At 39.5% G+C, this 26,265-nt stretch overlaps 1 pseudogene; it reads right to left on the bottom strand.

Moving 5' to 3' along the window:
• Positions 1–2,801: 2,801 nt before the first annotated feature.
• Positions 2,802–26,265, bottom strand: part of LOC110345417 (transcription elongation factor A protein-like 9) — a 47,530-nt pseudogene continuing 24,066 nt past the window's right edge.

Below are 26,265 nucleotides of genomic sequence, written 5' to 3'. Positions count from 1 at the left end.
CCTTTGCTTTTAATTTCTTTCTGTGCCTGGTGGATTCATTCTGCTGGGCTTCCTGGGATTGTGATCCTCATTGTCTTTTCCTAGGATATTGTTTGAAATGTTTTGGAGTTCTGGTTTGGTATTCATGAATTTCCTAAGGTTCTCTTTGTCATGAAAGTATCTTATTTCATCATCAATTTTGAAGATAGTTTTGTAGGGTACATCAATCTGGTTTGGAGGTTGTTTTCCTTTAGGGCTTGCAATATGTCACTCCAAGCTCTTCTTGCCTTGCAGGTTTGTGTTGAGAAGTCTGCTGTGATTCTCGTGAGCTTTCCTTTGTATGTGATTTGTTTCTTTTCTCTGTTTGTATAACTTTGTTCTTCTGTTGGGTTTCCAGAATCTTAAAAATTATATGCCTATGTGTAGATTTATTTTTTGATCAAGGCTAGTTGGAGTCCTATATGCCTCACTTTTCAGTATGTCAAGTTCTTTTCCCCTGCTTGGAAAGTTTTCTGTCATCACTTCTGACAGTTTTTTATGTCATCTGCACTCTCTCCTGTTTCTTCATTGACTCCAGTCAGTCTTATGTTATTCTTCTTTGCATTGTCTAGCAGCTGCTGGATTGATTTGTCATGGTCCCTTAGAATTTTAAAGAAATTTTTCTTTTCCTAGTCACTGATTACAATCTTTACTTCTATATCTGAAATTCTGTCTTCACATTGGCTCATTCTGCTGCATAGAATTTCAGTGGATTTTTTAATATCCTGAAAATCTGTTTTCATCTGTTTTATGGATTCTATTTGTTTCCTATGTTGGGATTTCATCATGTTCCTCAGGTCCTCTATATTTCTTTAATCTCTGTGCTCTCTAGATTTATTAATCATGTCTTGCACTATGGGCACAATGTCTGCTGTTATGCAAGAAATTATTTCTGATTTCATTTTTTCCAGATCCTCTTTCGTTGCTAATCCAGGGAGTCCAGTTGGTTGAGTATCAGAGTGTTCCTTCTCATTTCCCTTTAGGGTTGCTCTAGGTGATCTGGAAGTCTGGTTCTGAGGCTTGTTTACATGTCTTATCATGTTGATGGGAGGGGGAGGGTTTGGTGCTGTTGCCTGCTTGGCTCACCTCCTCTGCACTTGGAGCTGTGGCATGCTGACCCACAAGCCTCCTCTGCTCTGGGAGCTGTGGCACACCTACCTGGAAGCCTCCTCTGCATTGGGAGCTGTGGCACACTTACCCAGAAGCCTCCTCTGTGCTGGGAGCTGTGGCACACTGACCTGGAATCCTCCTCTGTGCTGGGAGCTGTGGCATGCTTCTAAAACATTTATTATTGTAACAATAATATGTGTTCATTTTTAGAATGTGGAAAATACAAACAAGTAGATGAAAAATCATTCATAGTTTCACCACTGAGACTGTACATTTTGTTTTCCCATCAATGAGACTACAGTTTTTGTTTCATCCTTCTCAAATTTTTATATGTATACATGTTGTATACAAATGTATTTTTACCTTTCAAAAATATGATAGTCACATATGACAAAGTAATTTTTTTCATTTTTTATCATATCAGGAACATTTTTCTTTTACAAAAGAATAAAGTTTTATATTAAAAAACAAAAAGCAGGAAGAAGGGAGGATAAGGGGATGTAAAGAGAATTAATATGTGTTATGTTCATGTACCAGCTACCCACAATGAATGCAATCATTAGGTACTCCAAACATGTACTAATAAAAAATTTTAAAAAGATAAAAGACTTGTAGATTGGTTCAAAATACAATAAACAGTGAGATGCAGATAACAAGAGATACATCTAAAACCACTAAAAATAACAGGTTAAAAGTAGAAAGATAGAAAGATAGACAAAGATATATTAATAAAAAACTAATTTTATAAAAAAAAAAAAAAAAAACATTTTCTTTATCCAGTCTCCAGTAGATGGGCAATTGGGTTGTTTCCAAGTTTTAGCTATCACAAATTGTGCTGCTATGAACATGGGTGCACATATATCACTGTGGTTTGATTCTTTTAATTCTTTGGGAAAGATCCCCAGCAGAGGAATAGCTAGGTCAAATGGGACTTCCAGTCGTACTTCTTTGCTGTATCTCCATACTGATTTCCACAGTTGTTGCACCAGTCTACATTCCCACCTGCAGTGGAGTAAGGTTCCTCTTTCCCCACAACCCCGCCAGCATTTGTTATTGGTTGATTTCATGATAGCAGCCATTCTTTCTAGGGTGAGTTGGAATCTCAGTGTTGTTTTCATTTGCATCTCTCAAATGACCAGTGATGTTGAATATTTTTTCATATGTTTATTTGCTATTTCTACTTCTTCGTCTGAGAAATGTCTGAAACTAGAGATACTTATAGCTAAATGGATCCACATTGAGGTGATACTCTTAAGTAAAATAGGACACACATGTGTAAATACCAAATAGTTTCTCTAGTGAGAGAAACTGAAAGTGTATATAAGGACTAAAAGGTATAATAGATAATGTGAAATAGGAAGAAAAGGAGCAAAGGGGAAGAGGAAATGGGAGAGGTAGGGGAAAAGAAAGGAGGGAATGGAATTAATATGAGAAAAAGAAAAAAGGAAACAGTCTTTGTAGGTAGGGAGGGATGGAGGGGTTGAAGGGAGGGCAGGGGAATGGGGAAAAAATAAGAACCAAGGTGGATTATGTAAAGGTTCAAATTTCCAATGATGAATGTCAATATATTGTATACCTTAAATGTACCATTATAATTTTTAAAAAGAGGAAAAAATGCTAATAAAAAGGTATATGGCAATATTAATATCAAATAACACAGAAATCAAACTAAACTACATTAAATAGGGATAATGATCATTTTAATTAACCTTCCAATGCATCACTATAAGTTTGTTTCTTACTCTCCTTATCTCATCTATTTCATCTGTGTCTTTAAACTTATCTTCATTGCTTAAATACCTGTTGTGTATATCTTCTTTAAATTTCTGGAAAAATTGAATCAACTTTTCTCTAAAAGTTTCTTCTGCTTTTTCTTCCTTGTGTTCTTTGTCCTCTTCTCGCTTTTCCTCAGGCTTTGGTTCTTCCTCAAACTTTGGCTCATTCTCATTTTCTGGTTTTTCTTCAATTTTTTGACAGGGTTTCACCTTTTGTCAGCTTCTCTTCCTCCCTCCCTCCCTCCCTCTTGTCCTTCCTTCCTTCCTTCCCTCCCTTTTCTTTTTTCCTACGCATTTCCCTCTGAATGCAATTACTTCTCCCACTGATCAGATCAGTTTCTACCTCCTAGGTTTCTACCACTGGGGGGTGCTAAGAACAGATCTGTAAAATTCTGATAAACTTTCTCCTTTCATTGGCCTCAGGCACAGCTGCCATATGGCTGAAGGATGCTGGTATCCACACGGAAATTCTTGGGGATGTTTTAAAAACAGGTTAGGAATACATGGCTAGTAAATTATAGAGCTGGGATTTGAACCCAGATTTAACTGTTAAAATGCTCCTTCATACTTCAGTGGCAGGGGTAGGGCCTAGCTCCTTAGGAGCTGGCATTTTCTCTCCTGAGGTAATGAGTTCATTCTAGCTCAGGACATTTCTCCATTCACACTGCTGATGAGTTCAGCACCAAGTTTTCAGCTCTATTTGCCCTTATGATTGGCATATTTTTCTATGTGGTTAATTTCATTGCAACTGTGTTTTTATGCTTTTTAATTTCTTTCTGGAAAAAGAGTCTACATAAATAAGCAATATTAAATTGACTCAAAAACTACTGTATCATGCCCTGCCTTAAGATAACAAGTCTCAGCAACAATCAAAATCCAAAGGCAGAACAAAGTATGTCACCAGATACATCATTCAGATTCAGAAAAAATATTGTCATAAAGTCACAAAAGGCAGGAAGCTTTCACTTTCACTTTGATGAATTCAAGAACGCAAGCAGGTGGGATTCAACACAGCTACTAAAAGGCTGAGAAGGGCAGGACCGAAGCAGTGACAGACTTCCCGTATATTTAATAAAACATAGGAAAGACAGGGAATGCGCAGTGAAGAAGAGAAATTTAAAATCAGCAAATAAAAACAATTCAAACTTGTAGTTAATTCAAGCATTATCTTCAAAGTCTTTATTTAAATTTCATTTTCTTTTCACATTAGGAGGTTCGGGGTCCCTACTGTAGATTTGTTGAATTCACATCCTACCTATGTTCTTTTTTGGGGGGTTTCTTTTTCTTCCTTTGACAGCCTGTCCTTTGGGCAGAGACTGATTCTAAAGATAGATTGGCAAATGGTCTTGCCATTCCCCAGATGAAGGAATCACAGCATCATCAGACATATCATCTTGATGCTTTTAGCCCTGGATACACAATTCAAGAGAGTCATTTCTCTTCCATAAACTATCCTAAGAATACTCAAGTTTCCTTTGAAATATAGGGTAAAACTCTCCTTCTCTCTCTTTGATGCTCTTCTGAGAATTTTCTACAGCCAGAGGAAGGAATAACAGGGCTGACTGCTTTACTTTCATATCTTTTTCTATTTCACATTTGGACTTTGAGAACTGTTAGTGACAGAAAGAGCTACTTGGCACCACATAGATGTGCTCCATAGTCCCATGATCCTTTGGGGATTATGGCGTTTAGAACTAAACTGCGTGCTGGGCCTCCAGGAGCAATTTCAAGTGTGACAAATCAAAGAAGTGCATAGCCAGGTTTTCTAAATCCATATGACTATCCAAATGCCAAAAAAGTTTAGTACTTACACAGTTCATGACCCTGCCAGTATAAACTGTACCTTCCCTCAAGGGAGTACTTTTCCCCATCATTGTTATCATCAAAAAGCATTTATTAAACACTCACCTACAGGTAATGGTGAGTACAATGTAGCACAAGGGACTTTTTATGCTAGAATTATAATTCTATGACTTACCTTTCTTTGCTTTGTTCAATAAGCAACCAGTCAACTTCTTCCACCTACAAAGCAGAGCCAAAGAGCCAGGATCCTGCACAAAGAGACCTCACCAGAGGCCAGAGGAATGTGCTCTTTCTTATCTAACACCCAAAAAACGATATGGCACAAGAAGATGTTTTTCACTTCTGCTTTCAAAGGGTCAAGTTTAAAGATAGAACTGGAGATGCAAAGAAGCAGAGAGAAGGCTATGTCCACAATCTTTTCTTCTGCTTCTTTCCTTATTTCATTGAGTTTGGAAGATTATGTAATATATGATACATACTGATGTATGCGGTAAATGTATGAATTATTAAATGTAATAATGAAATGAATATTATGAACTGATTAATAAACAAATTTTTACTCTTAGTGTTAAATTCACTTGTAGGTTTGCTTCTTCCCTTAAACTTTTCCATCTAGAGATGAATACTGTGCCACACTTGATGGTCATCATTGATTTGTCTTATTAGCATATATATTTATAAATAAACAATATATTTCTTACTTTGCTTGAGATATAATATATATATATTTCACATTCATGTTGCCTCTTCAGTAATATGTTCTTTACCCTTTCTTTTGTTGGTTTTCTTTTGCTGGGTTGTTTCTTTATAATTTGTTTATATAACTCTTCAATTGATGTGTAAAAATTTTCATATATTCTAGAAGTATATCCTATTTGTTATATGTCAGGCAAATGTCATTTCCTTGCGTTTTCATTTACTTTATGGCATCTTTTTTAAAAAATTAGGTTAGTGCTTTCTGTATCTTTTTTGAATATGCTTACTTACTGAGGGGTGCAGACAATCATTTATATTCTTAGAAAAGTTTTGCCTTTCATATACATACTTTAATTCAACTAGAACTGAATTTTCTTTACAGAGTGAATAGAACACAAATTTCATTTTCTCTATATGGTTATCACTCAGCAACATCTCTTCAGTACCACCTCCTTTCCTAGTCATTTGCAGTGGTATCTTATCACATAAAATTCCGTATGTGAATTTGTTTCTGGAGAGTGTATTCTTATGTAGTTGAATTTGTAACTCCCTATAAAAATATTACATTATATTTATTATAATTGTTTTATGTTTGGTTACCTGGTAATGTAAGTCCTTCTGATGTCTTCTTCAGCAGTGTCTTTGTTCTTCTTAAGATTTTGTTCTTTCAGACAAACACTAAAATTAGCCTGTCAGTTCCTCAAAAATCACTGAAAATGTTGGTTTTTCAACTGTGAAACTGTAATTCAATTTAGGAAAAAGTTACAAATTTAAAATATTGAAGCATTCTACACTCAAAATAATATATTTCTGGATTCATTTAGTTCTTGGTGACTTTCAATAAGGTTTTGTTGATATGTGAAGAACGATTTTCTCCATACAGATCTTGAGCATAATTTCCTAAGTATATTCTTGAACTCTGCTTCTCTTGGCATTGTATTATATTTTTTGTCTGCTGCTGATGTTAGAAATCCAACCCTTATCCTTTTATTTTATTTTCATATCATTATTACACTGGCAAATACCTCTGGCAGTGAATGGAAGTAATGGTGTTGATATCCTTGTCTTATTTTTATTTTAAAATGAGTACAATTAACACCTCACTGCTAATAATCATGTTTGATGTTATATTTTGGGTAGATATTGTAGCATTTATCAAAATATATTTTTCTATGTATTGCTAATTATCCTTGACATTTTTTGTCACTTATAGGCATCTATTAAAATTATGACATTTTTGTCTTTTAATTTGTTATAGTAAAGTTTTTTAAATCTATGTTCTAACATTAACCCATTTTTGCATTGCTAGTAGAAACTCAACCTGGTCACGCTATAATAATATCTTATGCATTGCTGTATTCCATTTGTTAATACTATGTCTACAATGTCTCTTTTTTTAAGTAAAATTAGTCTGTCCTGCAATGTTTTTTGTTTTGGGGGGTTTTTTTTTGGTACCGGGGATCGAACTTGGGACCTTGTGTTTGCGAGGCAGGCACCAGAACCACTGAGCTAAATCCCCAGCCCTGTTCTGCAATGTTTTTATCAGATTTTGATATCAAGATTATTTCAAAACATGAACTGTGTTGGTTCCCTCTTTCTTGTGTAAGAAAAATTTATATACTAATAGAATTAGTATATATTTATATACTAATGAAATTGATAGAACTCATTTGAGAAGCTATCTGAGACTGATATTCTATTTGTTAGAAAGAATCTTAACTACTTCAGTTTTCTTTTTTCCTTCTAATTACAGTTAGTATGTTGGGGGGGTTGTTTTTGTTTTGTTTTGGGGTTTTTTATGGTACCAGGGGTTGAACTTGGGACCTTGCACTTCCAAGGTAGGCAGTGGCACCACTGAGCTAAATCCCCAGCCCCAGTATGTTGTTTTTAAAGATTTTTTTTTAATATTTTGTCTCTGTTCATGTGAATTGGTAAAAGTTTTATCATAGAAGTCAATAGTTAGCTTGTTTCTAACTGTATTTCTACTTAGACCATCTTTTTTACTCCTTATGTCTTCTCATTTTTTAAATCAATCTAAAAATAAGTATATCTATATTAATAATCTTTACAGCAATTTTTAATTTGTTGATATTTGTAACCCTATTCTTTCTATTTTATCAAATTTTACATCTTACCTTCATTTTCTTTCTTCTGCAAACTTTTTAAATATTGCTGTTTTACAGTTTTTAAGTTCAATGTCTAATTCATTAAATTTTGACAATTCAGTCATAATATAATCATACAAGGGAATAGAACTTTAACATTTAATGCATTCCATATATTTCATTTGTAGCATTTCATTATGACTCAAGTTTATTTAACTTTAAATGTTTTCTATCAAGATTTATTCTTTGATTAATGTGCTATTTAACTTTCTTTTCTCTGTTCTTCTTTTGGTTTTTTCTTGGCTTCTTTTGACAGATTTATTTTGATTGATTTAACTTTTATGCTTGACGTATGTTAAATCTTCTCATTCTATCTTCCATGTCTCTAAATTTTTCTTCCACATTTTTAAATCTTCCTTTATCTCTGTTATACAATTTAAATAATTTCTTTGGTTCTAAATTTTAGTTCACTAATTCTCACTTCAGCTTTTAATTTTGCCATATATATATATATATATATATATATAATTTGCCATATATATGTATATATCACCATATTTATTTAGACATATATTTTATTTGTTTGAATTTCATATGTTTCTGGATATTTTGTTACTATTTCTTGCTCAGGTTTATTGTTTGTTTGCTCATTTGTTTAGTCTCATATTTCTTTAAATTCTTTAAATTATCTTCATACACAGCATCTGATAATTCTAATATCTGTGTATGCAAGGAGGTCTAATTCTGTTGTTTCTGCTAAAAATAACTCTCTACTATCTTTATTTCACTAAATTTTTATTATGAGTTTATGAAACTTAAACTAAGATTTCTAAAAGCTTAAAAAAAAAAAGCAAGAGAGAGAGAGATAGTTTATTCCAGGAAAAAATAATGTGTATGCTTTTACTGAAAACCAGGAGAGACTACCAATATGCTACTACTCAGTGTTCTTTGAAGTATAATAGCTCAGTATAACAGGCTCAGAAGGAGCCCCCTTTTCTTGTCTGGACTTGATCTCCCTGTGTTGACATGGCATCGCCCTCAGGGTGACACTAATATTGTGCTCATTTAATGCTTAGCTTCCTCTTCATTATCCTCAACACCAGGACTTTATATGGCAAATGTGATCTGTACAACTACACACAGAGGCCTCACTCACTGTTCTTATTTACCACCCCCTGGAGACTTCCACGTTTTGTGGTAAACTCAGCCATAGATTGAAAAGTATTTATTGTAATTCTTTCCAAGACCTCCTGATTGTATTTAGTGAAATCCATCAGAGAATTTATTCCTCTAGAATGCAAACAGCATTATAAATGAAACAAAGTGTGACAGACCATTTTCCAAGTCAAAAGATGAATCAGACTATTTTTAAAGAACTCTACTGAAATGTTATAGTCATAAATTCAAACAATCACCAGCCTATAATAGGGGTCTAAGGCCCAGACCAGATAAAGAAAGTAGGCAGGAGGAAAGTTAATGTCCAGAAACTACCTTCCTCTTGAGCACCATAACATTTTGTCAGCATCATATTAGAGATGTCTGTTTGTGCCCTGCCTGTGTCCCAGACCACCTAGCTTCCATTCTAACACATACATCATACATATAACACATACATCATATATATATAACACATACATCACACATATATACATATTTATACACACATATATCTAACATATATATCATACATATGTGCATCATACATTCTAACACATACATACATACATCACTATCCTGCTCGAACTTTCCATCACTAGCAACAATTACTTTACCTAGGATCACTTAGGGGAAAATTGTTGTTTCTGCCCCATGGATGTCTTGTTTAGAACCTAGCTGTCCCACAAGAACAATACCATTTGCTTTTTAGGAGATCCCAGAGAAAGAGGGTTCTAGAAGGAATGAGGAGCAATTACCTATCATCCTGCAAGAAGCCTCTCAGCACTGGGCTGCCTGAATAGTCTGAAACAACCAGCTTGCAATCTTGGCCCATCCAAAGACAGTGATAACCCCACCTCCTGCTGAAGACATCCCTGGTCTCTGATGATCCCTTCTGACTTTCCTTAGCCAGATTTGCTCCTTTTATCACCACCTAACTACTTGTTTGCTGAGTTTATCTATGGTACTCTCTATCTCCCGTCTTACCTCCTCGAATAACAAATCCATGCCCATCCTGCTGTCTCTGGACAGATGTGACAAATTCTCTTACAGACATACGTAGAAAAGGCACCATTTAAATACAGAGAGAGCTCAAATGGGGTCAATCAGAGCCTTCCCCAGAGAATAATTGGCACCTGAAGGGAGGTGTCCCTTGAAGACAGGTGACAGAGTAGCAGTACTAAAGAGACTACAAGTAATGTAGTCACTTGAGGAACAACATGAGAGACCTACTTGTGTGGGTAATTTTTTGGTGACTACGTTGATACTTAGTGAATATTCCTTATCCAAATTGGGAAATCCTTTCTAAAATCTAGTAGAAGTAGCAGCAATTGACAGTTGCCATTTCCTGGCCCTTAGGAGCTTTCTGGACTTGCTCCCTCCTCCAATGTAATATGAATGTACATTCATCCTGTATTGGGAACCCAGACACGGTGAATGGGTCCCAGCCCACTAAGCCTAATTTCATTCTCCCTTTGAACTGAAGCATGATGAACGATTTTCCAAGTCAGAGGATGAGCCAAATTTTACCTTTTAAAAAGGAACTCTGCTGCAATTTTATAGTTACTATAACTTTTTCAATATTTTCACTACTGCACATAATAGAGAAAATGGAAAGGGCAAGTGGATTCTCGTGTCATGAAAGTGTCAGACTCTACTGAATGCCCCTGTGATGCGTGTGAATGTCTCCAGTGATATGCACCTTGTCCTGTTTTGTTGCCAACACTATTAGTGACTCTTGACTCTTTCTTCTCAGTATTCCATTTGCTACAACAAAAACAAGACTGTTGAAGCCTTGACATTTGCAACAGCATTATTCATGGATGAAGATAGAAGCAGGAGCAGGGCCTCAAGTTTCAAGAAAGCCATCTTTATAGGCCAAATAGAAGAAGAGGCAAAACTATGTACCAGGATGCTTGTTCATTAGCACCCTGTCTCCCTCACTCCAAAGCCCCTGTGTTGTCAATTGGCTTCCTGTGAGACACAGTGCCTCCCTCCCACTCTACACACGTATGCATTACAAAAGGCTCAATGTCCAAAAGGCTCTTCTGTCAAACTACATATTGTGTGAAAAGGCAACACAGACCGAAAGCCCTTCAGGAGTGCAGGTACATTTATTCATCTCAGGCAAGCTAAACAAGTGTATTTTGTGTTATCAGTGAATCCTTCAGGCAAACTAGCGTTAGGGAGGTAAAATTATTGGCTTGTTTTGTTTTGTTTTTTGTTTTTGTGTGGCATTTATTTATTTATTTATTTATTTATTTATTTATAGAGCAGACCTTCCAGAAACCATTCCTTGCACACACTAACACATGCAAGCTACAGTTTATCACATTAATGGTAAATCTCATTTTCCTTATTTTTGTTTTGTTGTTGTTCCACAAATGTGGTGTTTGTTGTTGATCAGGCAGGGCATATTTAGTCATAAGACTGAGAGATCTAAAAGCTCGTTTTCTCAGGTTCCCATGGGTTTCACCTTTTTGGTAACCTTTTACTACTGGAGAAAAAACACGAATAACTTTTACTCCCTCTTTGAGTTATGTGGCAAAGAAGCCTAATATGGTGGTTTCTAAGAGGTTTTCAGATGCTTGGATTATTGTGTCATAAAAGTTTAAGATCTATCATAAAGCTGCCTAAGGATGGACAAGATTCTGAGAATGATGATTACATGAATACGTCAGGTGAGAAAAAAACCCAAATCCTGCAAGCAGACATTTCTCTGCTCTATAGGCCTCCTCGCATTCCCTTTCATCTTGGCACTTCTCTCACCCCAGAGTAGCTGCTATAATTGCAGACATGGAATCTCCATACAGCCCCACCCCAAGGCAAGAAGGGCAGTCTATTCCTTTGCATTTCTTTTTATCAGGGAGGAAAATGGTCACTAAACAGCTCTCAGAAGAAACACTGTGTGGCTCTATAGGCCACTTTAAGTCATATATACATGCTCTTTCTTTAAGGGAGGCTAGAAAACAGCGTTGGCCATTTCCAGCCCCTGTAGTGGGAAATAAGTGGTGGTTTAGGAAAAAGTATGAGGAAGACAACCATGTATTGTTTCTGTATATTTCTTGTTCTCTTTCTTTCTCTAAACAACAACAACAAATAATCTGCCCACATAAAATCAGTATATTCCCCCCTGGACTGGCTTACGTATTCTTAGCTCTTTTGCTTTTGGTTGTCTCCTTTCTACATGTTTACATCACTCCTGGCCATTCTTATTCTGTCCATTTTGGTGGTGGTGGTAGTAGTGTGCTACCTATGGCACTTTGAGGATGGAAATAGCCCTCAGTTTAGTCAATGAAGTTCAAGAACATATGCTGTCCTTCATTCCCCCATGCTTATATGCAAGGTCTTTGGCTCTGACCCCCATCTGTAAAAAAAGAAATAATAATTCCTGCCCTACCTATTGCTAGAGGTAACTGAGGGCCAAATGAGGAAAGATGTGTGAAACTGTCTTGTATGCTGTCAAGCACTTTGCATATTAAATGTGCTGCTGTGATATCCTAGGATATCCTGGTGTGCACTCAGAAACACCTACACCTTGAGTTGCCTTCTCTCATCTACTACACTGAGGTCATTTGAAAAGAAAAGTTGTTTATGTGATTTAGAGATTTCTAAATATTGGCTGGAAAGAAGCTGATGTGTCCACAAGTAAAGAGTACAAAATTAGGGATATAATGACCTCTTTCTCCTCTTGACTACATTGTTCTGGGCAGATCACTACAGGTAATTGGTCCTGAGCAGGAGCTGTCTACAATGGAATGTGCTACAGACTTGAGGAGAGGCTATTGATGATCAACTATTTAGACCACAGGTTTTCTCCTTCATCCTCTTTTCTCCATGTCCCAGGCAGTTGTCTCAAAACACTGAGTTCCTCTGCTAAGATCTAGGTGCTTTCATGTGCTCATAACTGACCTCCCAGGGAGCAGGGCTGACCCTTAGTAGCATCATGAATTCTATTAAAAATACTGCCCCTTTACCTATGATCTCTTGTGTTTGTAATACTATATACTAAAAAGACTGAGATGTAAGTCTTATTTTCTATATACTCCAGTGGAGAATTGTGCAAGAAAAACTACTCAACTCTAGTTCAAGGCACAATAGCCAAGAAGACTCCAAAGTGACAGACTTTTAGTATCAAACACAAAGCAAAACCAAAATGAATCTAGGCAGGAGCACTGAAAATGATTTAAAATATAGGAAGATGATGACATGTTTGTAAGTAGAGAGGCTTAAAGGAAAAGCATGAGCCAGATTCAAGATAGAATTGTAGAAGTACATTGGAGGTGAAGCAAAATTTTAAAAAGAAGAGGAAAAACAAGTCTCTCCAACCTTAAGCAGTTCCCCATTAGGCTCCCCACTCCCTATGGCTGTTACTAACTTTGCTCCTGTAAGTAAGGTCTTATGACACTTTGCTTCTGTAAGATCCTGGTTTTTCCACCAAGATATGCTAAGTTGCAAAACTGTCACTACTTGATTAACTGCCTTTGCCCTGCTTCTGGAAACCTGCTTGCCCACTCACCAGTTTCTCACCACTAGGTAGACTGACCCATTTGACCACACATGTAAAACTAGAGCCTTTTTTTTTGTTCTGGACTCATCCTTTGGATACAAATCTGCTAGGATGGTGGGCACTTAAATCCTCCTGTTTCACCCATTGGTCTTTCTGCTCTTTTAAATTCTGAAACATTCCCTGGCAACCATGAAAGGACTAGAGATGACAATCTTGCTGTCTGCTTTGCCTGCAGGCTTGGGGACTCCATCCTGGGAGAGACCTCAAAATCCCTAAATGCCACATTGAGAGATTTAAACTCAGTGAGAGAATCTGTTTTCTCGCAGCCTGGCACCCTCCCCTGTCAGTGCAAAGGAAGCTGAGTGGCTACAGGACAATTCTGGAACAGTATGCTACAGGACTGTGGTAATGTTTTGGAGCCTGAGGCAAGATCTGTCCCATAAGGATGGAAGGGGAGTTTGATCACTTCCCAAGGTGTACTGAGAAGTCTGTCTCTAATCGAGTCAGAGGAAAACCTACAACCACAAGAGTGTGACCCACAGCAAGAATAGCTTGCAAGAGTCGTACTGAATAATCTGACCCAGGAAAGTTCAGACAAAACCTACATCCAAGTTGGGAAAAGGAACCAAAAACAGGGAGTTATATGATTGTGTGTGGATGAGTGGAGTGAAGTGTGTGGGGCTGCAGGTCAGTTAGCATAGACTGTATGGCCCAGGAAAGAGTGGGATGGACTGGGACAAGTACCAATCCACATAAAACTTATGGAGGTGCCCCACAAGCAGTAGAGAAGTTGTGGAGTCTGAGTTCAGGCTTATACTGAAGCAGGAGAAAGGTGGGATACCCAGACCGAGCACTCGGACATGAAGTAGGAGCAAATTGGCTTTAATTTGCAGGCAGCTCAGCAAGGGATTCATATTGCCTTGAGAACATTGAACAATTTACATTTATTTTTGCACCTCTATGTTTCTATGGGGCTTGCTCTCATGGGAGGGGAAACAGCAGCTAAGGTGGCTCAGGAAAATAGTAAGAGTTACACAAGCAGACCAGCAGTTAGGGGAAGCAGGAAGTTCTGGCAGGACTTTCTAAGACCATTATACTCTGGTGAACTTACAGCATAGATGTAGTCATGACTACCAAGTGCCTTTTATAATGGGGGGAGGGTGGTTTTCACTCCCAATATGAGCCCTCCAATTGCTAAGCAGTGCCTGAAAACTCTCTAATCAGCCTAAAGCAAAAGTGATTGAGAGTGATTCATGCCTTCACAGAGGATATAGGTGGAAAAGTGCCAAAATCCCCCTGATTAGAGGGTATGTTAAAGAACTTTAAGAAAAGCTACATGGGGGACTATGGAGTAAAGCTGAACCCTAGAGGTTGAGAACTCTTTGCAAAACTGATTGGCCTTTCTTTGATATTGGATGGCTGAATAGAGGAACAATAGATAGGGGAACAATCAGGCATGTATTTCAGGTGGTGACCAAGGACAAAAGACAGCTAGGACATCTAGACCAATTTCCTTACATTGACTCATGGCTGAATATAGTCCAGACCTCTTCCATGTGGCTACAGCCCTGTCTGGTGGTCTATTCCAAAACACTCATGGCCCCAGCTGAGTCTAAAACAAAGGGGAAAGAGGAATGAAATCTGCAGGAAGCCTCAGGAACAAAGGAAAGGCAGCCAAAAGAGCAAGAAAAACTGGTTCTACAAGAGCAACCAGAGGAGGCAGAGATCCCCCCTTAGACCCCAGTCTATCCTCCCTAGTCAAGGCCAACCTGAAGGGAAGGATCAGATGACAATGAATCCCAGGTAAGAATCACCCCAGAGGGAAAAATCAGAACTATTGCCCCAGGAGGGAAATGAGGAGGGCCCAAATCATCAAATGAGCCACCTCTGATTGGGCCACACAAGGGTTTTGCAGATGCCCCTTCAGGAAACTAGGGGGCCCATTTATTATGATATGGATGGCCAAATCCAAGGAGGACAATAGAGCTTTATCTACCAGCCCTTCTCAACCACTGACCTCCTTAACTGGAAACACTATAATCCCTCCTATATTGAGAGGCCCTGTATAGAAGGATTTGATGCAATCCATCTTCCAGGCATATAATCCAATCCGGCCAGATTGCAAACAACTTCTCTTGATGCTGGTTACCACTGAAGACTGCCAGAGAGTGACCCTAGCAGTCCTCTGCTGGTTAGAAAACAATACCCCAGCAGGTGTAATGAATGTTAAAACATATGCTCAGGACCAATTCATTGGGATCCAAATGATGCAGCTCAGTAACAACACTTACAGATGTACTAAGAGACTGTCTCTCTCTCTCTCTCTCTCTCTCTCTCTCTCTCTCTCTCTCTCTCTCTCTGGTACTGGGGATAAAACTCAGGACCTTGTACTTGTGAGGCAGGCAGCTGCACCACTGAGCTAAATCACCAATCACCGGCCCTCTGAGAGGCTCTCTTACAAGGAAGGCAGGAAGAGAGCAATCAATATGGGAAAGATCTCAGATATACTCTAGGGAACTGATGAAAGTACCAGGCAGTTTTATGAGAGGCTCTGTGAGGCACTCCAGCTTTACACTCCATTTAATCCTGAGGCCACTGAGAATCAGTGCATGGCAAACATAGCCTTTGTGGGACAGGCTCAAGTAGACATCTGATGAAAACTACAGAAGCTAGAAGGTTTTGCCAGCATGAATGTGATAACTTTTAGAGGCGGCTGCCATGGTATACATTAACCATGACCAGGAGGCCAAGCAGGAAACCAATGGAAGGATTAAAAAAAAGGGCAGATCACTCATGGGAAAAAAAAACAAAACTGAGGTCATGAAAGAGTTCAGCCACAGATGTGGACAGGGAAGGAGTCAAACCAGGCAAGGACATGAGAATTGGACAAGGGTAGATTAGGATCAATGAACATGATACAAAAAGAAGGGACACTGGAAAAATGAATGCCCATAAAATGATGATGGAGATAATGAAAATTAAGAAAACAGGAAGCAGCCTGCTAAAGGTTACTACCCCCAGAAAGGGCCAGCCACCAACCTCATCAGACTATCAGGAACTGAAGGTTACGAAGATAAGGCAAGACCAGGCTCCATTGTCTTAGGCCCCCAGGAGCCCATGGTCACAATGAAAGTAGGGAGCCAATTGATGGACTTTATGGTAGATGGCAGGGCTGAACACCCAGTAGTAACACAACCTATTGTCGAGCCACCGGAGCCCCAGAGAAGAGGCCATTTTGCTGCCCTAAAAAGGTGTGCCATAGGGGGACAAGAGGTCCAACATATCTTCCAGATTTCCTAGTTTCCCTGCTAGGAAGAGACTTGCTCCAAAATCTAAGGCCCAAATTGTCTTTGGACCACAAGGAAATATGATTTTAAGTCTGACTCATCCAGGCACCGTGGTTTACTGTTCCACAAGCTGAAGAGTGGAGTCTGTATTCAGAAAGGTCACCAAAGCAGAGATTAGATGAGCTATATGAGCTGACATATAGGGTTCCTGGGGTATGGGCCAAAGATAACCCACTTGGGCTGGCTGTAAATCAAACACCAGTGAGAGTGGGGCCAAAACTGAGGGCAATTCTGGTTTGAGTCCACCCATACCCCCTCCACCAGGAAGCCATACAAGGCATTCAAGGACATTTAAAATGGCTCCTAGAATATGGAATCTTGGCTAGATGCCGGTCATCTTGGAATACCCTGCTTTTATCAGTATGCCAACTTGGAACTAATGAATTTAAACCAGTACAGGACTTATGTGACCTGAATCAGGCCACTGAAATAATTCACCCAACAGTACCAAATCCATACACATTGATGGGACTCAATCCAGCATGTGCTGCTTGGTTTACTTGCTTGGACTTGACAAATGCCTTTTTCTGTCCTCACCTTGCACCAGTCAATCACCCCATCTTTGCATTTCAATGGGAGGATCCTGTCATGGGCATAAAGGAACAGCTCATCTATACTATTTTTCCTCAAGGCTTTAAGAACTGTCCTACAATCTTTGGATAGGTGCTTGCTACCGACCTCAAAGCCTTCATCACACCAGAGGACAATTGCACCTTGTAACAGTATGTAGTAGCTCTTTTTGGCAGCTCCAACTCACGAGGACTGCTATCAAGGAACTAAAGACCTCCTTCATCTACTTTGGAAGGCTGGATATAAGGTGTCCAAGAAAAAGGCACAAATTTGCCAACAAGAGGTCAGATATATAGGCTTCATAGTGACACAAGCATCAACTGGGCATTGAATAGAAACAAGCTCTCTGTGCCCTCCCAATCCAAACCACCTGATGCCAAATAAGAGAGTTTCGGGGAGCAGCAGGATTTTGTCATATCTGGACCCCAAATTGCTCACTTATGGCTAAGCCCCTATATGAAGCCACCAAAGAGGGAGAGTGCTTCTCCTCTAGGAAGCTGACCAGGAAAGGACATTTAAACAAATCGGAGTTCCTGACTCAGGGCCCAGTCTTAGGACTGCCAGATATAAGCAAGTTTTTTTTCTTATATGGCCACAAATGGAAGGGAATGGCTATAGAACTCCTAACTCAGGTCATGAGATCTTGGCATTGCCCAGCTGCATACTTGTAGAAACAATTAGACTCTGTGCCCCTAGGATGGCCTCTGTGCTTTAGATCACATGCTGCCACTGCTCTGCAGACACAGGAGGCTGAAAGCTGACTTTGGGACCAAGTACCATACTGAGTTATAACTTTAATGGACCACAATGGGCACCATTAGTCATTAAATCTGAGGGTGATTTGGTAACAGGAGCTCCTGTGTGAAAATCCTCACATAACTCTAGAGACAGTGAACACTCTTAACCCAGCTACTTTGCTCCCAGTTGAACTGGGAGCCCTCCTTCATGTCTGTGTGGAAACCATGGATGAAGTATTCTTAAGCTAGGGAGATCTCACAGATCACTCCCTTGGATACTCAGATGTTGACTACTTCACAGATGGAAATAGTTTTTTGGTTTTTTTGTTTTTGTTTGTTTGTTTGTTTGTTTGGTACCAGGGATTGAACTTGTGGAAATAGTTTTTTACTAGATGGAGTCCAACAGGCAGGATATGCACTGTTGACACTGGACTCAGTGATGGAGGTTCAGCATCTGCCCACCAGAACCTCAACCCAGAAGGCAGAGCCAATAGCCTTGACAAGGGCTCTTTCACTAGCAAAAGACGAAAAGGCTAATATCTATACTGATTCCAGATATACCTTTGCTATGTTACATGTTCATGGAACTATATGTAAGGAGAAAGGGCTCCTAACTGCTGGGGGAAAAGAAATAACAAAGAAGAAATTTTACAGCTCCTAGATTCTATATCTGCCCTCCAAAATTGGTTATACACTACAGAGGACATCAACAGACTGGAACATTGGAATCCAGAGGAAAACAAAAGGCAGACAGGGAAGCAAAACAGACTGCTCTGACAAGACCTATAACCTGAAAGAGGGCCCCTGGCCATGCCTCTCATCCCAGAGCCTCCTCTCTCAGAGACCCCAAATTACTCTTCAAATGAAAAAGCCTGGTTTGCCCAAGAATCTGGAAATTATATCAAGGGAGAATGACAGAAGTTCTCTGATGGGAGACTTGCCATCCCTGAAATGATGGCTCCAGGTTTGTAAAACAATTCCATCAAGGGTCTCATATGGGAAAAATGACACTAGAGATGTTATTAGGCCATTGTTTCTATGTGCTGTGGCTCACTGCCCTCACCCGAACTTTTTGTGAGCAATGCTTAATCTGTGATCAAAATAACTCAAAACAAGGGCCCATCAGGCCCCCAGGAATTCAAGAAATGGGTCCTACCCCTTGTGAGAATTTGCTTATGGACTTCATTGACCTGGCTCAAGTGAGAGGCTGTAAGTATATGTTGGTGATTGTCTGCACCTTTTCAGGATGGATTGAGGCTTTCCCCGCTCTAATAGAAAAGACATAAGAAGTGACAAAGGTACTGCTAAGGGACATCATCCCAAGATTTGGACTGCGCCTGACCTTGAGGTCAGACAATAGACCATCATTTATAGCCGAGATAGTTCAGAGACTCACACAGATGTTAAAAATAAAATAGAAACTACACACAGTCTACTAGCCAGAGAGCTCAGGGAATGTGGAGTGCATGAACTGGATACTCAGTTGTTGAAAAAATATTGTCAAGAAACCCACTTGAGATGGGATCAGGTCCTGCCAATTGTCCTCCTCCAAGTGCACCCCCACCAAACAAATCTGGGTATTCTCCTTATGAAATCTTATTCTACTGGCCACCCCCAATCATAGGTCAAATCAAGGGTGATCTCTGCAAACTAGGGGAATTGACCCTAAGAAGACAGATGCAGGCTTTGGAGACAGCCATGCAAGATATCCATGGCTGGGTACAAGAAAGAATACTCGTAAGTCTGACAGACCTGATACGCTACTTCAAGCTCGAGGACTTTTTTGGGGTAAAGAAATGGAATCCAAACACCCTGAGACCCATATGGGATGGGCTGCATACTATAATCTTGTCCACCCCACTGCTGTTAAAATTGTGGGACCTGTGCTTTGGATCCACCACAGTCAACTAAAACTGCCAGCCCGAGACAAGTGGATCAGCCAACAGGATTCAGATCATCTAAACTAGCTGATCCTATGGTGAAACCGAGCCACCACCAGCTCTGGTCACCCCAAAAGCTGACTAGTTTATGCTTGGCTGAAGCCTGAAGAAATGGCAACTCTGCTCTGGTCACTCTGGAAGCCAGCCAGTCCAAATACAGCCTGACCTTGAGAATCAAGATGGAGTTACAATGACAACACAAGTCTCTTTTTCTTTTTGTTATAGTTCTCCTTTTGCCCCTGCTAAGAGAAAAATCCCCAGAGGGATGTTCCCACTGCATCTATACCACATGGTTGATGAGCATCATAACAAGAATGCTGCCATACCATACCTATTATGAATGTACAGGGACACACTGGGGAACTTGTACTTATAATCAAATAACCTACTCAGTTGGTGACCCAGGAGACAATCAGCCCTATATTTGTTATGATCCAAGTTTCCACCTTATGAAACTTGGTTCAAAGTCCATGCTGAGAAGGAGGGAAAGGCTGACAGTGGCCTCTTAAACAAAACTAAGGTCCCTCCAGATCACAAAGGGGCCATTTCTTTGTATTTTGATGCATACCAAACAACATATCTCTTCCCATCCCCTCAGGATCTTGATTTCCCTTCTTTTTTTTTTTTTTTTTTCCTTCTTCTCTCCCCCTCACCTCAGTTGTTCTCCAGGAAAGATCTAATACAGGCAACTTATGGTTTGGCAAGGATTGAAGATCAACAAATATTTCATTTGAAATTATGGCTCAGTTATAGAGTAAAAGATATTGCTTCCTATCAAATGAATTTCATAAGGTTGAAGTGACATCACATCCCTCAGCCTGAAAGACAGTGAAACTCAAAGTATGCCTGAATCCCAGCCCTAGTTATATAACATTTGTCATGTGGGGAAGTCAACTAACCCCTCTGCATTCTGGTATCCTTGTCTTAGTGAAAAAAATCCCGTCTGTCAAACCTGCGTCACAGAGCTGTTACAAGGATCATAAAATAGCTCACAGAATGACACAGCATGGGGGCGCTACTCACAGGAATCCCTGAAGATGCACTCACCACAAGGCAGGCACAGGAAAGTACAGGGCACTGGTAACATTCCAGACATTCTCCTTTGTTCAGCAGCCCCCAGATACATAGGACTCTGGCCTGGACTGGCCATGTGGAATCCACAAGCTTGCTTGAACTTTTACCTGGAACACGGCATGGCAGGAAAAGGGCTCTTTGGCCATCAGAGCTGGTAACACACTTGGACCTTGTCCTCTCATGGGCACTGAGTATGGAAACCCATCAACAGAGCAGACAACAAGGAGCCCCAGGTTTGAATTCTCACCTACTTTCTTGTCCTAGCCCTACTCTTGGCTGTCCATGGGAACTTGAGTTAATCACTCTTGTCTCTCTGAATGTAGTTTCTTCTTCTATAAACTAAAAATGATGCCGCCTTTGGTGTCTACCTCCCAAACACTATGATTCTAACTAAAGAGACTTAGGGCACATTTGAATACTCCTGGAAGCACAGGATGTCTTTTGATAGCTAACTAAAAATCTTACATCCTTAAGGGTAGCTTCCCCAGTTTTCCAGACAGAATTGCTGTTTATCCTATGCATCTCTGAGAGTTTCATTAGTTCCTCTGACACAGCTCAACCCATGCTCTCGCTGCATGGATATGTGTCCTCCAGTAAGGTCCCTGAAGCCTAGAAGTCCCATATTTTTTACCTTTGAATATTCAGGGCTCAGCACTGGTCCTGCACATTGTGTTTGTGCAGGGAATATTTAGGTGAATGAAAGTGTTCTCCAACAGTGGATTTATCCTGGACTGCTTTGCCTGCAGGCAGGCCATTTTTGGCTTGGAGAGAAGACACTTTTTAGAAACTTTGTACAGGCTGGGTCCAGAGTGCCAGAAGGTAAATGCAAGACTATTATGAGAGGGTAGGGATATCAAAGGCAATTGGAGCCATTTTATATTCAGTCCTTCCTTGTCCTCAGGGCTCTAGAGAAAAAGTGTTTTTACTTGTTCTTTTTCTTCGGTCTTAGAAATTGTGTCCTGAAGACATTTCTAATTGAAACAGTGGAATTAGAAATTAGGGCACAGGATCATATTGATGGGTCCACTGTAGAGAAACTGCCAATAAATTATCCAATAGCTCTACACTGTTGCTAGCTCAGGGCTCCATTAAATACACAATATTCTACCCCAGGATGTCAAGAGGCATAAATGAGATACTTTCATTGTAGAGAAATGTGAAGCAGCTAAACCAAAAATTTTGCTAAAGTTGGAATTTTTTTGTCTTCCCTCAGTGTGATCTCAAGATGAAATGCAATCCCGCAGTTAAAAATGGAACAATTTAAAGGTATTTGATTCCAATGCCTGAAACATGTAAAAATGTACTCTAAAGAATGTTGAGCTGAACTGGCAACCAGATTTGCCAGCCATTCTTGGGCACTTTCTAAAGGGAAGTATTCCTGGGATTCAGTCAAGCCAGGTAAAGTCCCAATAATATTAGAATTACTTGCTCCATTGTTTTTTCTTAGAAAGAGGAATATTCCATAATGGATTGTAATCATATTGAACAATATTATGTTTAAAGATGTGGTTGGTTAAGGAGACGGTCACTTATTTTTCTCTAGGTAATAAAATGCTTCTTGCTAAATGCTAGGACAAGTGGAATATTACAGATGATTCTAAATGCCCTAGAGAGTTAAAACAAATTAGTTGTCCATACCTCTAGCTGAGTTGCCATTCTTTGGAATGAAATTGTCTCCTGCAAGGAATGTATGTTGTTTGAGGTTTGGAAGACATGTCAGTGAGCTTCTGCACAACAAATCAGAATTCTTTTCATCATATACAGTTGCTGTATTTCAAGAAATAATTTATGTTAGCACTACAGACAGGGCTTCCATCCTCAAGCCCTTACACTATTGAACTTGTTTATATAAGTCATCTTGCTGAGCCATTTTATTAATGAGTAAAATGAAGACTTAGAGAGGGTATGTAATAGCTTCAACATCACACATATAGAAAATATCAAGGCTAGTTCTAAGTCAAGTCTTACTAACTTCGAAGCCTGAAGACACTGAGGCTGAGAGAAGTTAATAACTAGACCACACCTGGTTATTTTGCCGAACTGGAAAGCAAAGACAAATATGCCTTATTTCTGTTATGGCTTTCTTCCATGATGGAACTGTGGTTGTTCTTGCATTTGACTCTGTGTCTTAAAATTTTCTGAGCAAATAGATGGCTGTAGGCAACTCGCAGTGTTTTTTTTAAGCTTCAGCCTCTTTGGCCATTTAGATCATCATGTAAAGTTCAATAGAATCCTGAGTACTGAGAGAAGAAAATCTCAGTCACTTCCAAGGATCCACCCACTTGGCCCATACTGGGTTCAAAGGCCTTGTTGTCTCTGTGTATGGTAGAGGTGGCTTGAGCAGACTGGACATTGGCAAAGCCACAAGAATCTTACCAGAGGCATCCATGCTGCTAAAGACTGAGGCCATGGCTCAACCCTCAGAGTTCTTGAGCATCTCTTAAGTATTTAATAAATCCATTTGGTCAGTTTATTCTGCATCTTCTCTGAGACAGGGTGTAAGTTATAAGAATGACAAATATGGGCCCTGCCTTCAAGTATAAAAACAATAGCTGACAATAGTTAAGCACTTGTATTTGCCAGAGATTCTCCTAATGCTGGATATACATTAACTCAGTTAATCTTCACACACCCTGTGGTCAGTACACCCAATGGTCCCATTTTACAGAGAAGGACATTGAGGCACAGACAAATATAATTTTCCCATAGTCAGTTATGGGACATGGACAAGTAGCAAGCCTCGCCAAGCCAGTGGGCTGGGCACTGGGTGATGACAGTACTTTGAGCCTAGAGTTGGGGGTTAGGAAAGGCTTTCCAGAGACCACAGAATGAGGTAGAATTAACCAGGAAGCAAGTGAGGCATGAGCATTTGACATAGCAAGGACAATGGGGAGAAAGGGACACCTACGGGTCCTAGAAAATGTCAGTGTGCCTGAGCACTCAGACAGCAAAAGATAAAACCAGAGCGATCACGGCAGCCTTTTATGGCATATGGCTCATTGCTCAGGCTTGAGATCCTCTTCAAATGATCAGAATCAGAGACTCTTCAAAGTTACGAACTTGATCTAGACTGTTAGCAAATCAAAGGGAGGAAACCAAGATTAGTGTCCTATTTCTTCACAATATTGCTTTTTAAAGAGTGGCTTAATTTTTTTCTCTCTTTACCTCAGATGAATTCTGGGGTGTCTCGTTTTTCATCCTGCTGTGATGATGAAAGGAAGTGGTAGAATGTAATATTCTTGTCTCCCAGAATAATGTCTATAGCAAGCTTTTCGTGAAATGCTAACCTACCAGCCTCATTCTGGGCAGGCATTCCTCTCCAGCCCACTTCTAACAGCGAGGGCCAGAAAAGGTGTCAATGCACAGTTTAGTATTTATGCACTGAGTTCCCTAGCTCTCCCCTTTCAAAAAAGGAGACCTGATAATCTCTTACAGAATAGATATATCTCATCTCTAAGAATAGAGAGTGTTTCACAGACACAAAGTCATTAAAAGTCCATACTAAAAAATGTCATATCTTGAACTTTATAATCCAAGTACTACAAAGTATTTGAAAAGTAATAGTGGACAGTAATAGTCACATAAAATCAATATGGTATAAAAGATTAAACTCTCCCTCCATGCTCAGTCATGTCCCTGACCCTATCCCTCGTATTTCACTCATGTCCCCAGCTTGATACAGTTCTTGATTGTCCTTGAGAAGTCCAGAGGATTTCTATAACTGCCCCGGACATGGTGCTCCATTGGTACAATAGGTTACACTCCGGTTTCATCACAAGTAAGGACTGACGGATGAGAGGATATGAAAGATGAGAGCACGTAGTGGTACCCAAAGGGACTTCTCAAATCTTTTACTCTGATCTCTTCATTCTAAGAATCGACTGTCTTTATCTCCCAAAGTTGAGAGCCACTGGGGTGATGGTGGCTGGCTAGACACAAAAGAATAAATGAAGAAAGATAGTAGATATTAAAACCCTAGGTATTTCACAAATTAAATATAAAAAATTTTTTCTGGATAAATTCAAAATATTAATGGAGGCTGAATAAGGTTTTTAAAAATATTTTAAAGTTCCTGCCCACTTCTTTGACTCCTTAAAGTTATAACTCATAAAATCAAGAAAGTCCAATGAGTTTCGGAGTACATACTTGGGTTCTTTCCCTGTCCCCTTCTCTCCTTGTATTTTGATTCACCTAATATTATTTGAGCACCAACCTTGCACCAATAAGGGTGCCGGGTGCCCCAGCATAAGCTTAGCCTTGTCCTCTGCCACTTGGAGGGTCTTGGCCATCTATTATCAATTTGCTATTGATGAGGATAATAAAACCAGCTCCGCAAGTAGCATGCACAAAATCCCCAGACATCTCTAAATGTGGTGACTTAGTACTCCTTCACTAACTCATTCCCCTAGATAGGGATAGATGTTGGATCTCCACAAGGAATGCGGGTAAAGAGTTTTCATATGGAGTTAGACAGCTCTTGTCGAGAATTTACCTTCATTTCCAGCTGATGTTTCCCACAACCACCTTGAAGACAGTTGGCTTCAAGAACTCCCTTGTGATTGAATAATGCCTATAACTATGGCCTCCTAAGGATTTTACTTCAAATGGTTCTAAGAAAGTCCTAGTGGGACTATTTCATCACAAATAATTGCCATTACAAAATAAAACACATGAAGGTCTATCATTTTATAAGCACATGAGCAAGATCTGTGGAGACCTGCAGCTCCTCTCAGCCTCCAATCTCTGTCTTTGGCTATTTGATCAGTAGCTCTGATAATTGGAAAAAACAAAACAAAACAAACAGTGCTTCCTCAGGCTTTTAACCACAAAGGCAACCTCAGCTACAATTCATACCATCTGCTCCTATGAACACTTCCAAATGGACTGAAGTGGAGAATGCACTTCAGAATCTGGCCCCTTCCCTGCATTTTGGAGGTGGTGAGGGTGAGGGATTCTTTTCTTTCTTCATAATCTCCAGACAACTGAATACGACCAGTGGAATTCTTGCTGACTATTTCCAATTTGACTTCAAGCTGTTACAGAAACAGTGTTTTCCATGAGGAGGTCTTGGTTAAGAAATCTCCTCTCCCACTTAGAGTCTAACAAAGAAGTGGTTTATGAACACTCAGCCTCAACTCAAGTAGTCTAGACTGGGTGCTCAGAATTGGCAAGAACTATCATTTCCAACTAGTTCCTTGCTCTGTGTGTTCAGTTGCCATTTTATAGGCAGGGGTTTTTTTAAATAAATAAATAATGTTTGGGTGAAAGAATGCTGAAAATTCCTGGCAAATTTTAGGGAAGGGATCCCTTTCAGGCAGAGAAAAAGTGTATGAGGGAGTTCTTTTTGTAAGAGGGAAAAGAAAGATATTTCTGCCTTTCAACAAAGAGCTTCAAATGGGCTTCTGCTTATTTCCTTGGTTACTCC

This window comes from Heterocephalus glaber, unplaced genomic scaffold (genome assembly GCF_053883595.1).
Source record: "Heterocephalus glaber isolate CG9 unplaced genomic scaffold, H.glaber_assembly_v1.0 deba00001481, whole genome shotgun sequence".
In the NCBI taxonomy this organism is placed as follows: Eukaryota; Metazoa; Chordata; class Mammalia; order Rodentia; family Bathyergidae; genus Heterocephalus; species Heterocephalus glaber.
This window is presented reverse-complemented; position numbering and strand designations above follow the sequence as displayed.